This window comes from Mobula birostris, chromosome 16 (genome assembly GCF_030028105.1).
Source record: "Mobula birostris isolate sMobBir1 chromosome 16, sMobBir1.hap1, whole genome shotgun sequence".
In the NCBI taxonomy this organism is placed as follows: domain Eukaryota; kingdom Metazoa; phylum Chordata; class Chondrichthyes; order Myliobatiformes; family Myliobatidae; genus Mobula; species Mobula birostris.
Genome location: NC_092385.1, coordinates 37,854,728 through 37,867,563, shown reverse-complemented (window position 1 = coordinate 37,867,563; position 12,836 = coordinate 37,854,728). Strand labels below are relative to the sequence as shown.

General features: G+C 43.4%; 1 protein-coding gene across 13 annotated transcripts in view; it reads left to right on the top strand.

Moving 5' to 3' along the window:
- foxp1b (forkhead box P1b) overlaps positions 1 to 12,836 on the top strand; it is a 559,907-nt gene that overhangs the window by 389,712 nt on the left and 157,359 nt on the right. The window lies entirely within an intron of this gene.

Genomic DNA, 12,836 nt, shown 5'->3' with positions numbered 1-12,836 from the left:
TATGCATGCTATTTTAAAAATTTTCAGTTTGTACTTGGGCCGCCCGCTTGAAACTCAGAGTGCATCAAATATATGGGGGATTTTAAGGATAGTCAGAACCAGGAGTTTGTTTATTCTGTGTTGATTGCTTTTTAAAAGAACTTGGACAAATTGTGTGTGTGTACCTTCCCTGGATTGGTGCCATAGTCAGTTGCCTTCTGGCTCAGATAGTAGATGAGTATTATAATTTTGTGTAAGTGTAATCAAAGTATTGGTTAAAGGACATACAGTCAATTTATTCAGGAGAGACAACTGATATTTTTCTGTAATTTCTGCCATCTCCAATGGGATCTGCCACCAAGCACATCTATCCCTCTCCACCTCACTTTCTGCTTTCTGGAAGAATCACTCCTTACGTGACTTCCTTGTCCATTTGTCCCTTTCACTGATCTCCTTCCTGTCATTTATCCTTGCAAGCGGAACAAGTGTTACACCTGCCCCTACACTTCTTCCCTCACTACCACTCAGGCCCCAAACTGTTCTTCCAGGTGAGGTGACACTTTACCTGTGAGTCTGTTGGGATCATGGACTGTATCCGGTGCTCCTGGTGTAGCCTCCTGTATATAGGTGAGACCTGATGCAGATTGGAAGACTGCTTTGCTGAGCAGCTATGCTCTGTCCACCAGAAAAAACAGGATCTCCCAGTGGCCACCTATTTTAATTCCACTTCCAAATCCCATTCCGCCATGTCAGTTCATAGCCTTCTCTACTGTTGCAGCTATGCTCTGTCCACCAGAAAAAGCAGGATCTCCCAGTGGCCACCTATTTTAATTCCACTTCCAAATCCTATTCCGCCATGTCAGTTCATAGCCTCCTCTACTGTTGCAATGAAGCCACATTTATTTTGGAGGAACAACACCTTATATTCCATCTAGGTAGCCTCCAACCTGATGGCATGAACATTGATTCCTCAAACTTCCAGTAATGCCCCTTCACCCTCCTCCCCCCCCCTGCAAGTTTCACCTTATCACCTTTTTATTTCCATGTATTTTCAAGTTCAATGTTAAGTTTAATTATCATTCAATCATAGATGAGCTCAGCCAAGTGAAACAGCGTTCCTCTGGGGCCAAGGTGCAAAGCACAGTCATACACAGCACATCCCGTATAAGATAGGAAACATAATTATACAAAATATACATATCTCCCATGTCCCTGAAAGATATATCCTGTAAATAGTTGGTGCATGGGTGTTGTTGGCAAGAACAAGCCCTCAGCCATCTGCCATCTGCAACAAATGGACGCATGCACACACGCATGCAATCCAGCTTGCCTTCCACCAAGCGAACACTGGAGAGCAACACCAATGAGAAGGGCCAACCCCCAGTCCAGCATGGCCGCCACACCACGCCTCACTGCCTCCGGCGTCCAGCCTGTGGCATGAGGCCAAGTCCTGGCTACAACCAAGGCCATGCAGCTTCCCTGCTGTCAGTCTCACGAGTAAATCGGTGAACCGGGCTTGCGGTACTTTACCAATGTCTAACAGGGTCTTGTGATCACAAGAAAAAAGCATCCAAAACAATCACTTGCTGTTAGACTGCACACCGTCTTCACGCATTGACTCTACTTTGACACCTTACTGTATCAGGCAGTAGCACGCTCCATACCAAGTCCAATTCCTTTTGCTGATGAGCAACTCACTGATCGGGTAGACCTGCAGTACTTGAAGTTCTTTATGTCCAGGATTGTCTTACAATCATAAAAAGGACAAAAAGCTGCATCACTAGGTTTTATGCCACTTTCTGCACCAATGAGAATACATCTGAGTACAACTACTAGTGTGTGTGTTTCCTTCTGGAGGCTGTCAGAAGTACCTATTTTAATTGATTGATATCTCTGAGATAACTACAAAAAGCTTTCCTATTCTGGGTGAATAGGAGGAATTAATTTACCTTGACTACATTCTCAACCCACCCAACTGCACATACAGTTTTCCCACTGCTGTCCATAAAACATGGGAGCAGAATTATGCCATTTTGCCCATCGAGTCTGCTCCGCCATTCAATCATGGCTGATCCTTTTTCTTTTTCCCCTCCTCAGCCCCAGTCCCCGGTGTTCTCCCCATAACCTTTGATGCCATGGCCAATCAAGAACATCAATCTCCGCCTTGAATACACCCAACGACATGGCCTCCACAGCTGCCTGTGGTAACAAATTCCACAAATTCACCACCCTCTGGCTGAAGAAATTTCTCTGCTCTCTGTTTTAAATAGCCCCTCTATGCTGAAGCTGTGCCCTCTTGTCCCAGACTCCCCCACTATGGGAAACGTTCTTTCCACATTTACTCTGTCTGGGTTTTTCAAAATTCAAAAGATTTCCATGAGATGCACCCCCTCATCCTTCTAAATTCCAGTGAATACAGGGCCCAGAGCCTTCAAATGTTCCTCAGACAATAACCCTTTCATTCCTGGAATCATCCTTGTGGACCCCCCTCTAAACCCTCTCCAATACCAGCACATCTTAGAAAATGTGCCCAAAACTGTCCACAGCACCAAAGGTGAGGCGTCACCAGTCATCGACTAAATCTTGTTTATGTTTTTAGACTCCACTGCAAAAGTCTTCTGTAAAATCTTGAAACACACATAAAAGTTGCTGGTGAACACAGCAGGCCAGGCAGCATCTCTAGGAAGAGGTGCAGTCGACGTTTCAGGCCGAGACCCTTCGTCAGGACTAACTGAAGGAAGAGTGAGTAAGGGATTTGAAAGTTGGAGGGGGAGGGGGAGATCCAAAATGATAGGAGAAGACAGGAGGGGGAGGGATGGAGCCAAGAGCTGGACAATTAATTGGCAAAAGGGGTACGAGATGATCATGGGACAGGAGGTCCGGGAAGAAAGATGGGGGGGGGGGCGGGGACCCAGAGGATGGGCAAGGGGTATATTCAGAGGGACAGAGGGAGAAAGAGAGTGAGAGAAAGAATGTGTGTATAAAAATAAGTAACAGATGGGGTACGAGGGGGAGGTGGGGCATTAGCGGAAGTTAGAGAAGTCGATGTTCATGCCATCAGGTTGGAGGCTACCCAGACGGAATATAAAGTGTTGTTCCTCCAACCTGAGTGTGGCTTCATCTTTACAGTAGAGGAGGCCGTGGATAGACACGTCAGAATGGGAATGGGATGTGGAATTAAAATGTGTGGCCACTGGGAGATCCTGCTTTCTCTGGCGGACAGAGCATAGATGTTCAGCAAAGCGGTCTCCCAGTCTGCGTCGGGTCTCACCAATATATAAAAGGCCACATCGGGAGCACCGGACGCAGTATATCACCCCAGCCGACTCACAGGTGAAGTGTTGCCTCACCTGGAAGGACTGTTTGGGGCCCTGAATGGTGGTAAGGGAGGAAGTGTAAGGGCATGTGTAGCACTTGTTCCGCTTACACGGATAAGTGCCAGGAGGGAGATCAGTGGGGAGGGATGGGGGGTCGAATGGACAAGGGAGTTGCGTAGGGAGCAATCCCTGCGGACAGCAGGGGGGGAGGGAAAGATGTGCTTAGTGGTGGGATCCCGTTCGAGGTGGCGGAAGTTATGGAGAATAATATGTTGGACCCGAAGGCTGGTGGGGTGGTAGGTGAGGACTTAGGGGAACCCTATTCCTAGTGGGGTGGCGGGAGGATGGAGTGAGAGCAGATGTACGTGAAATGGGGGAGATGCGTTTAGGAGCAGAGTTGATAGTGGAGGAAGGGAAGCCCCTTTCTTTAAAAAAGGAAGACATCTCCCTCGTCCTAGAATGAAAAGCCTCATCCTGAGAGCGGATGCGGCGGAGACAGAGGAATTGCGAGAAGGGGATGGCGTTTTTGCAAGAGACAGGGTGAGAAGAGGAATAGTCCAGATAGCTGTGAGAGTCAGTAGGCTTATAGTAGGCATCAGTGGATAAGCTGTCTCCAGAGATAGAGACAGAAAGAAGCCCACGGCCTTCTCTACTGTAAAGATGAAGCCACACTCAGGTTGGAGGAACAACACCTTATATTCCGTCTGGGTAGCCTCCAACCTAATGGCATGAACATCGACTTCTCTAACTTCCGCTAATGCCCCACCTCCCCCTCTTACCCCAACTGTTACTTATTTTTATACACACATTCTTTCTCTCACTCTCCTTTTTCTCCCTCTGTCCCTCTGAATATACCCCTTGCCCATCCTCTGGGTCCCCCCCCCCCCCACCTTGTCTTTCTTCCCGGACCTCCTGTCCCATGATCCTCTCGTACCCCTTTTGCCTATCACCTGTCCAGCTCTTGGCTCCATCCCTCCCCCTCCTGTCTCCTCCTATCATTTTGGATCTCCCCCTCCCCCTCCAACTTTCAAATCCCTTACTCACTCTTCCTTCAGTTTGTCCTGACGAAGGGTCTCGGCCTGAAACGTCGACTGTACTTCTTCCTAGAGATGCTGCCTGGCCTGTTGCGTTCACCAGCAACTTTTATGTGTGTTGCTTGAATTTCCAGCATCTGCAGAATTCCTGTTGTTTGCGTTTGTAAAATCTTGAGTTTCTTTTGTCACTCAGAACCTTCCTCTCCCTGTCCCCAGTTGAAAGATTGAAAGCCATTTTAGAGGAATTGGTAGTATAGCGTTTTAGGAGGTCAGGAGAAAGAACCAAAATGAGGATTGGTTAACAGGTTGCAGTTAAAGCAACAAAGATGAAATCATCTTGAAAATTCATTGGGTTACTCATAAGGAGGTCAAAATTAAAGAAGAGCATGGAATGGCTAGAGGCAGAGATTCAGAAGAAGGCAAGTAAAAATGGACGGAAGCAGCAAAATGAAAGTAAAAGATCAAGTTTAAGTTTATTGTCGTTCAACCATATATATGTATAGTGCCAAATGAAACAACATTCCTCTGGACCAAGGTGCACAACACAGTACATATAATACAAACAACATATAAGATAATATTACCACAAATAAACTAACAAATAATAACGCACATTTACAACACAAGTCGAAAAGTAAACAGTATACACTACTGACACTTCATACGTGATGAGACCTGGGTGGTGGCAGGGAGTGAAATAATCTCACAGCCTTGTGAGAAACCATTTCCCATCTTAATAATTCTTGTTCTAGTGTGTCTGGTACCTTCTGCCTGATGGTACGGGGTCAAAGAGGTTGTTGGATAGATAGGGGGAATCATTGGCTATGCTAACTGCCTTGTATATGCAGTGCTCCTGATAAGTATCTCTAATGGAAGAGAGACCCCGATGATATTGTCAACAGTCCTCGCAATCCTTTGTAGGGTCTTATGGTCAGATGCCTTGCAATTCCTGAAAAATAAGTCAATGATTTAAAAAAAAGTCATAGCATTCTCAAAATTGCCGTATACAACATCACAGGAGCTTTATAGATTTTACCAAAATGCGAAGTTTGTTGCAATCTTTCTTTATGCTTCCTGTTACTGATCAGTGTCCCTTCTATACCCTGCATTTTCCTGCAGCTTCTTTTCTGCTCTGTAAAATAGTTTCAGTTCAATGCAAATTTATCCCAACTGCTTGGCTAATAAGCCACTTTATAATGTACTAATTGTAATTTCATCATCTGCATATTTCTTACAATTAAGGAGGCAATCCAATCAGGTCATTTAATGTACTTGTTAATGTTATTTTTCTCTCAACAATCAGGTATGGGTTCAAAATATGTTTTTAACATAATTGGATATGAAAGAAGTAATACATTCCTTCATAACATATTTAAACTTAAAACAATGAAATTGTCTTTGGCTATTTCCATTACTGTATTTAGCTGAAAGCGTCAAACTCTGAGAAGCCCCGGGTTGGAGTTTCTATACCTATCGATCACTCATGTCAGCTGAAGTGAATTATCAGCTACTTATTTTTTCCCTCCCCAGAGCCATCCAAAGAATTCTTACATAAAATGTCAGGCCTTGACAACTTCCCCAACACTATCACATTCAGGCACCATTCCAGTGCATTTATATCCTCTCCCTTCAATGCTGATGGATCTCAAAAGGTTCCAGTGAATATAATTCTGCAACCTCATAATCAAAAACCCTAGTTCCTCTTAATGTTGGCAAGGCTCAGGAGGTAGTGCCATCAATCCCATCTCCTGCCATACTGCTAAATTGTGACATTGGTGACATAGGGAAAAAAGAATAAATAACTTTGATTTATATAGCGGCTTTGATGAGCCTGTGATATCCAAGAATATTTCGTGGGGCAATGAAGTACCTTTAAAATGTTATAAAGAAGGAAAGTACTCCCAAACCCAAATAAGCCATTTTTATGGTGTTTTTAAATGCTGAAGCCAGAACATGCATTCAATCACAGTATAAAACCTCGGGATTCTTCCTTTGCCCGAATTAAGGTGACCCTATCCATGATTATAAAGCTCAGGGCATTTGCCTTTTGTAGAACATCAGGGCATCTATATATATCAATATATGTTGGTTAATTACTATATTTTCTGGTGTGTGTGTGTATATATATATATGTATATATTATAGGTTTGTACATTTCTATTCCTATGCTGCAATACCATCGAACTTGCAACCTGTAACACACTGGGAGATTTGCTTGCAATATATCTCCTTAAATTTCCTATCTACAGCATTCAGAAAGCTGAATTTGTTTTTCATGCTACTTGGGGATCACCAAGTTTCCCGAAAATGGTGGGAGGAGGACCAGTGGATATAGTGTCTGTGTTTCCTGGACCGAGGGGCGTTCCTAAATATACAGACCTGATCTTAATCCTGTTATTAGCATATGCCCATTGTTGTTACAGGAATCAAGCTGGTGTGCGATTTCCCCCTCCTTTATTTACTGCCTAAAACCTTGAGCCAAGGATCTTCTTGGGTCAAAGTGTATGAAGGGACTTCAGAGCTTACAAATATTGCCATGTTTTTGGATTTCAGATTATGCTGCCTCAGGCATTTGGTATTTTCAAATATTAGTATACATAATAAAATTTAAAAAATACATTCAGATAAATTTAATTTTCAAGGGAAAGTTCACAAGCTGGCAATGCTGCGAGTAATGGGGCAAACTGGTACAACATGCATATTTCCTGGAATTACAAACTTCAGTCTCCACTCTCCTACATGTAACTGGGTCTGAAGTGGAAGGCCTGCTGTGTTAATGCTCTGCATGCCAATGCCTAGCTGATGCTTAGACCCTGAGTAGCATGGCGCAGAGTCCTGCCCCTTGGAACAGCTTGGTAGCTCACAGAACTGAGGGTGGAGATTTGCTACATGCAAAACCTGTATGTTATGGAAAATGCTAAATGTTTTTATATTTGGAGTTATTTTAAAAATGATTAAAATTAAGTTGAGAATTACATACATATGGTAGAGTAGCAGTTAGCAAACACTATTACTGCCTGGGGCAGTGGAGTTCAGGGTTCAATTCTGTTGTCCTCTGTGAGGAATTTTATGTCCTCCCCATGAAGTGCGTGGTTTTTCTCCATGTGTTCTGTTTTCTTCCCACAGTCCAAAGACGAACTGGTTAATAGGTTAAATGATCATTGTAAATTGTGCTATGATTAAGGTAGAGTTAAATCAGGGGTTGCTGACGGGGCAGAATAGCCTAGTCTGTGCTGTTTCTCTTTTTTAAAAAAAGAGAGTATTTTATGTAATCAAATCACTAACGAGAGAATATGCAGATGCTGGAGATCCAAGCAACACGCACAAAATGCTGGAGGGACTCAGCAGGCCAGGCAGCATCTATGGAAAAAAGTACAGTTGACATTTTGGGGCAAGACCCTTCAGCAGGACTCAACACAGTATCTTATGTAAGAACAGTTTAAAAGGTAGCTTACTTTTTTGTCCTAAATCTGTACCTGACACATCCACACTGGTACAAGATCTGAGACTGGGTCCTGCTGTTGGATCCAATAGTTTAATGTGCAGGAAGACCCTTATCGGCGGGTCCTGATGAACCTGGCAGTGTGTGCCTGATGTCAACATTCCAAACTGCACACAAGGCTGTAACTGATGTTCAGGTGACTGAACATCCTGACCAGCCAACAAAATCTAACCCCAGAGTAACACTGAGATGAGGTTTCTGAACCAACATATAACAGTGAAAGCTAGTGACATATAATTTTGATCATTTTTACTCATTACTGCTTTACTGATTGTACTCATTTGACCTTAGTTAGGGAGGGTATTAACCATACTTTTGGGTCAGGGTTGTAAGTTAATAGAGATTGAAGAACAGCAGAATGCAAAAGATGAAGTTTATCAGATAGTGGTACAAAGCTCTTACAATTATACATGAATGCTCCAAGCCAGTGTAGTATGTCACAATTCATTATTTTATTTATTGATTGAAAGCTTGCATACTGGCTTGCATATGTAACTAGGATGCAACATATATGGTTGACCCCGACCAACGGAGGGCTTCCTCATTGAGAGCAAATTATATCCAAGCAAAGTTACTGCAACTGGCTTTCTGTACCCACATGCTATGAAGCAAAACAGTTCGGTGATATCTGACCACTTCTCTCCACTTTGTCTGCCTTTGGGGAGATAGCAGCTAAACATGGCTGAAGGACAGGATAAACAGCTGCAGCTGTTGTATCCTGTGGAACAAGTGGACATAAAGCAATGTGAGTGAAAACTCTGAATAATAACATGGCCAGATTGCTTATATGAGCAACAGACACTGGTAAACTTGAAAAGAGATTGACGGCAGATTTGAATTACACTGGTATGACAGGTCAATCTAGTTTACTTTTCTTCCAGCAGATTCTTTGGTCCCTGGGGCATTCTAACTGCTGCTCTTTGGGCCCTCTCTGACTTTTATATGTATAGCTATTTTCGAAGTTCTCAGAACAGGGATAATGCTGCTTAGGTATACTGTCCCTAGTGAACATCAGATTATCTCCTACATTATATCATCCCACAACATGGAAGGTGGCCATTCAGCCCACTGGGTCTCTCCAGGCTAGTAGAAGATACCCGTCAATCCTATTCCCCCACTTTTACCCCGTCATCTATTATCTCTCCCATATCTATCAATTCCACCCTGACTCCGTTTCCACTGTCCAGCAAGTCTCTGGGATGTGGGAGAAACCTGGAGCATTGTTGGGAGGGGTGCAGTGGAATTCATGTGGTTACAGGAACAATGTGTACATTCCACACCAGCATCATCAGAGATTAGAATTAAACCCAGATCGTCATAGGGATGTTTCAGCAACCCTGGCTGCTGCACGGTTGCACTAACCAGATCAAGGATAGAGAAAAATCAACACTCACATTCCAGATGTGACATGCTGTGAATTACTATATTGTACATGCTTTAAGGCAAAACTGAGCAATGATTTGTAAGAGCTTAAAAGTTCTCTGGAAACAGATTTATCAGAACCACTTATCAGCAGCCGTTTACTTGATTTGTTCCTGAACTCATCCAATGTTTACTTAACATAAAAGAGCATTGTGGTCTTAAAGGGACATAACCCTTAAACCAGACAACCCCAAAAGGTGGACCGTGGATCAGGTCCGGACCGCGAGAACCAAATGTCTGGACCGCGCTGACCCATTGGCACTTACGTGAACGCACCTGTCATAACATGTAAATAAAGCGCGCGCTGCTCTAATTTATTTTAACCTTATCGCACACCGTACACTTCACCTACGCCCCCGTAGAGTGCGTGATGCCAAGTTGATTAAAACTTGTGCAGTTGATATGGTTGGCAAAGTTTTAAGTCATGATGAGAAAACCAAGAAAACGGTTGTGGAGCTATTAAAGACGGTGCCATTGTCGGCTAACGTTGCAACAAGAAGAGTAGAAGTTTTAGTGGAGGAGTGTTTTTTCAATCTACTCACCGATTTGGAGAAAGCAGAAGCCATATCACTAGCCATAGACTCGTCCTGTGACCGAACCAATATGGAAGAGCTATCTGTGTTCGCAAGATTTCTTGATGGAAAGACCTTTGCTTCCTCTGCCTGGGCGCACAACTGGGGAAATAATTTTTAACAAGTTGACATAGTTCTTTGAGAAGAATGGCTTGGATTTGAGCAAAATTGTGTCCATCATCGCCGATGTGGCTCCATCGATGGTGGGCCAACACAAGGGCTTGGTAAGCAGGTTTGCTGCTGTTAACCCAGCACTCTTGGCATTTCATTGCATTATTCACAAATCAGTGTTGTGCGCTAAACTGTGTGGGGGAAATGAAAGAGGGCGATGGATACTGTGACAAGACTGGTAAATTTCATTTGTGAAGGTTCTAGTCTGCAACATCACCTTTTCAGAGCATTGCTGGAGGAAATGTCAGTGGAACACAAAGATCTTTTGCTGCATAATGATGTTCGCTGGCTGAGCAAAGGCCGTGTGTTGGAGGGGGTGTGTGACCTGCACGATAAGCTTGTGTTGTTTTTATCCAGCCTGCAGAGCCAAAAAGCCCAAGGATTTTAGAGGTTTTTAAGTGACAACAATGAGATGGCACATGTTCTTTTTTTGAGTGACATCATGTCTCGTCTAAATCAACTTGATCTGCGATTACAAGGCAAAAACCACACTGTTGCAGACATGTACGAGGCGATTGAAGCTTTCCGATCAAAGCTAAACCTTTTGGAGAGAGACATTCACAGGAGAAAGTTGTACTTTCCGTGTCTGAGGGAGCATTGCGAGAAGAACGAAATGCAGGAGGATCCAGTGATGAAGGATTTCGTAACGAGCCTGGCAGAAAACTCCAGGGAACGATTTGAAAGCTCCCCTAAACTCTCACGTGACATCCTCCTCTTCCTGAGACAGCCGTTCTCCATTTCGGCTCTCAGCCAGTGGACTGCAGAGGTCAAAAGGCTGGTGCCTTCCATAGATGAGGCCGCTCTTCAGATGAAGGTCTTGGAAATGGGAACATCTGATTTGCTCAAAGCACAACACAGGGACGTTGGGGTGAATGACTTTTGGATCAACGTGGTTCCCCAAGCTCAATTCAAAAACACGAGAGCTATAGAGCTATTGCAATGCTCCTACTCACACTGTTCCCCTCCACGTACATATATGAGTCATCATTGTCTTCAATGAACTCTATCAAGAACCAGGACAGAAACAGACTCTCCAATGCACATCTTGGCCAGTGCCTCAGGATTGCCACAACAGCATACAGGCCTGACATCAGAAGGATTGCCTCATCCCGTCACTATCACCTTTCTCACTAATTGGTGAGTGAATCAATTTATTTTTGTCCATTTGTTAATCTTATTGTGGTATGAAATTATTACAACAATAATACTGATAATTTCATTTATAGCTACACTTCATACTTCAAATGCTACATAGCTTAATTAAAAAGAATAGATTAAATGAGAACAGAAACAGTGGAAAAGGCAGTGCTACTAAAACTTTTTGTGTGGAAGAGAAGTGGTGAAGACTACCATGTTTACTGTGTGTGTGTGTGTGTGTGTGTGTGTGTGTGTATGTATGTATTTTAAATCCCAGATGAGTTCTCAATGTGACAGCTGACAGTTGTGAGCTACAATTAAAGGCATCCGTTCGTCTTGCGAGACCATGGATCTGCGCCTGGAAACTCTTCACTCTCCAGGGCGCAGGCCTGGGCAAGGTTGTATGGAAGACCAGAAGTTGCTCATGCTGCAAGTCTCCCCTCTCCACGACACCGATGTTGTCCAAGGGAAGGGCATTAGGACCCATACAGCTTGGCACCAGTGTCGTCGCAGAGGACTGTGTAATTAAGTGCCTTGCTCAAGGACACAACATGCCGCCTCGGCTGGGGCTCGAACTCACGACCTTCAGATCATTAGTCGAATGCCTTAACCACTTGGCCACTTTGTGATAGCTAGAGTCATAATTAAATGGTTGGTTTTGGACTTACTTTGTTTCAAGAGTGCATTTTTTTTTCTTGTATTACCCACAACACAGGCTTTGAGAATCCCAGGCCTAAATTATTACTGCTGCTGCTGCTGGTGCTACTACTACTACTGCTACTACTACTGGTAATAGCAGCAACAATGACATCTGCCCATAAAACAAATTACTGGCGCAATGAAAAAAAACCCTGGACATTTTGGCCCTTGGCTTGGCATGCTTGACATAATTTGGCCCTTGTGGAAAACTAATTGGGGAACCCTGCCTTAAACTTTAGCCCCTGTGTCATCCTTTTTGGTAGCACCTCTGAGGACATCAGGCTGACAATTTTATTGCACCTGATGACTTTCCGACTTGTACCTCTGAGAACTCTCATTCTTGTTTGCATCTTTGCAGTTTATCGGTGATGTATTAATTATTGCTCATGGATGATTAAGCAATCTAACAGTCAAATGCATTCAGTGTATTACATGTGAACTTGGTCATTTGTTGAAGGCAAACAAACTATTCTAATCAATGCAGTTCCACGAACACAACAGTGCTATTGTGTGAAGTTTGAAGAATTTCCCTTCATGCATCTTTATTTGTTTACTTATTTTATTTGTTTAGAGATACAGTGCGGAACAGGCCCTTTCAGCCCAATAAGCCACATTGCCTAGCAACCCACCATTTTAACTCTCGCCTAGTCACGGGACAATTTGCAATGACCAATTAACTTACCTTCTGGTACATCTTTAGAATGTGGGAGGAAACCAGAACTCTTGGAGGAAACTCACGTGATCACAGGAAGGATGTTACTAACTTTCTTACAGATGACGTCGGAATTGAACTCTGAATTGTGACACCACAAGTTGTAATAATGTTGTGTTGATGGCTACGCATCTACCCATACTACAGTCTGTAATAGGCTAGTGTCTCCTTTTTCAGCTTATAATAATAGTTATTTATTTTTGAAATAATTTCAAACCAAAATGTTGAGAGATGTGTTTCCAAGCCAGAAAGTGTGTGATTTTGTTTATATATTTTATATTGTAAATTTCT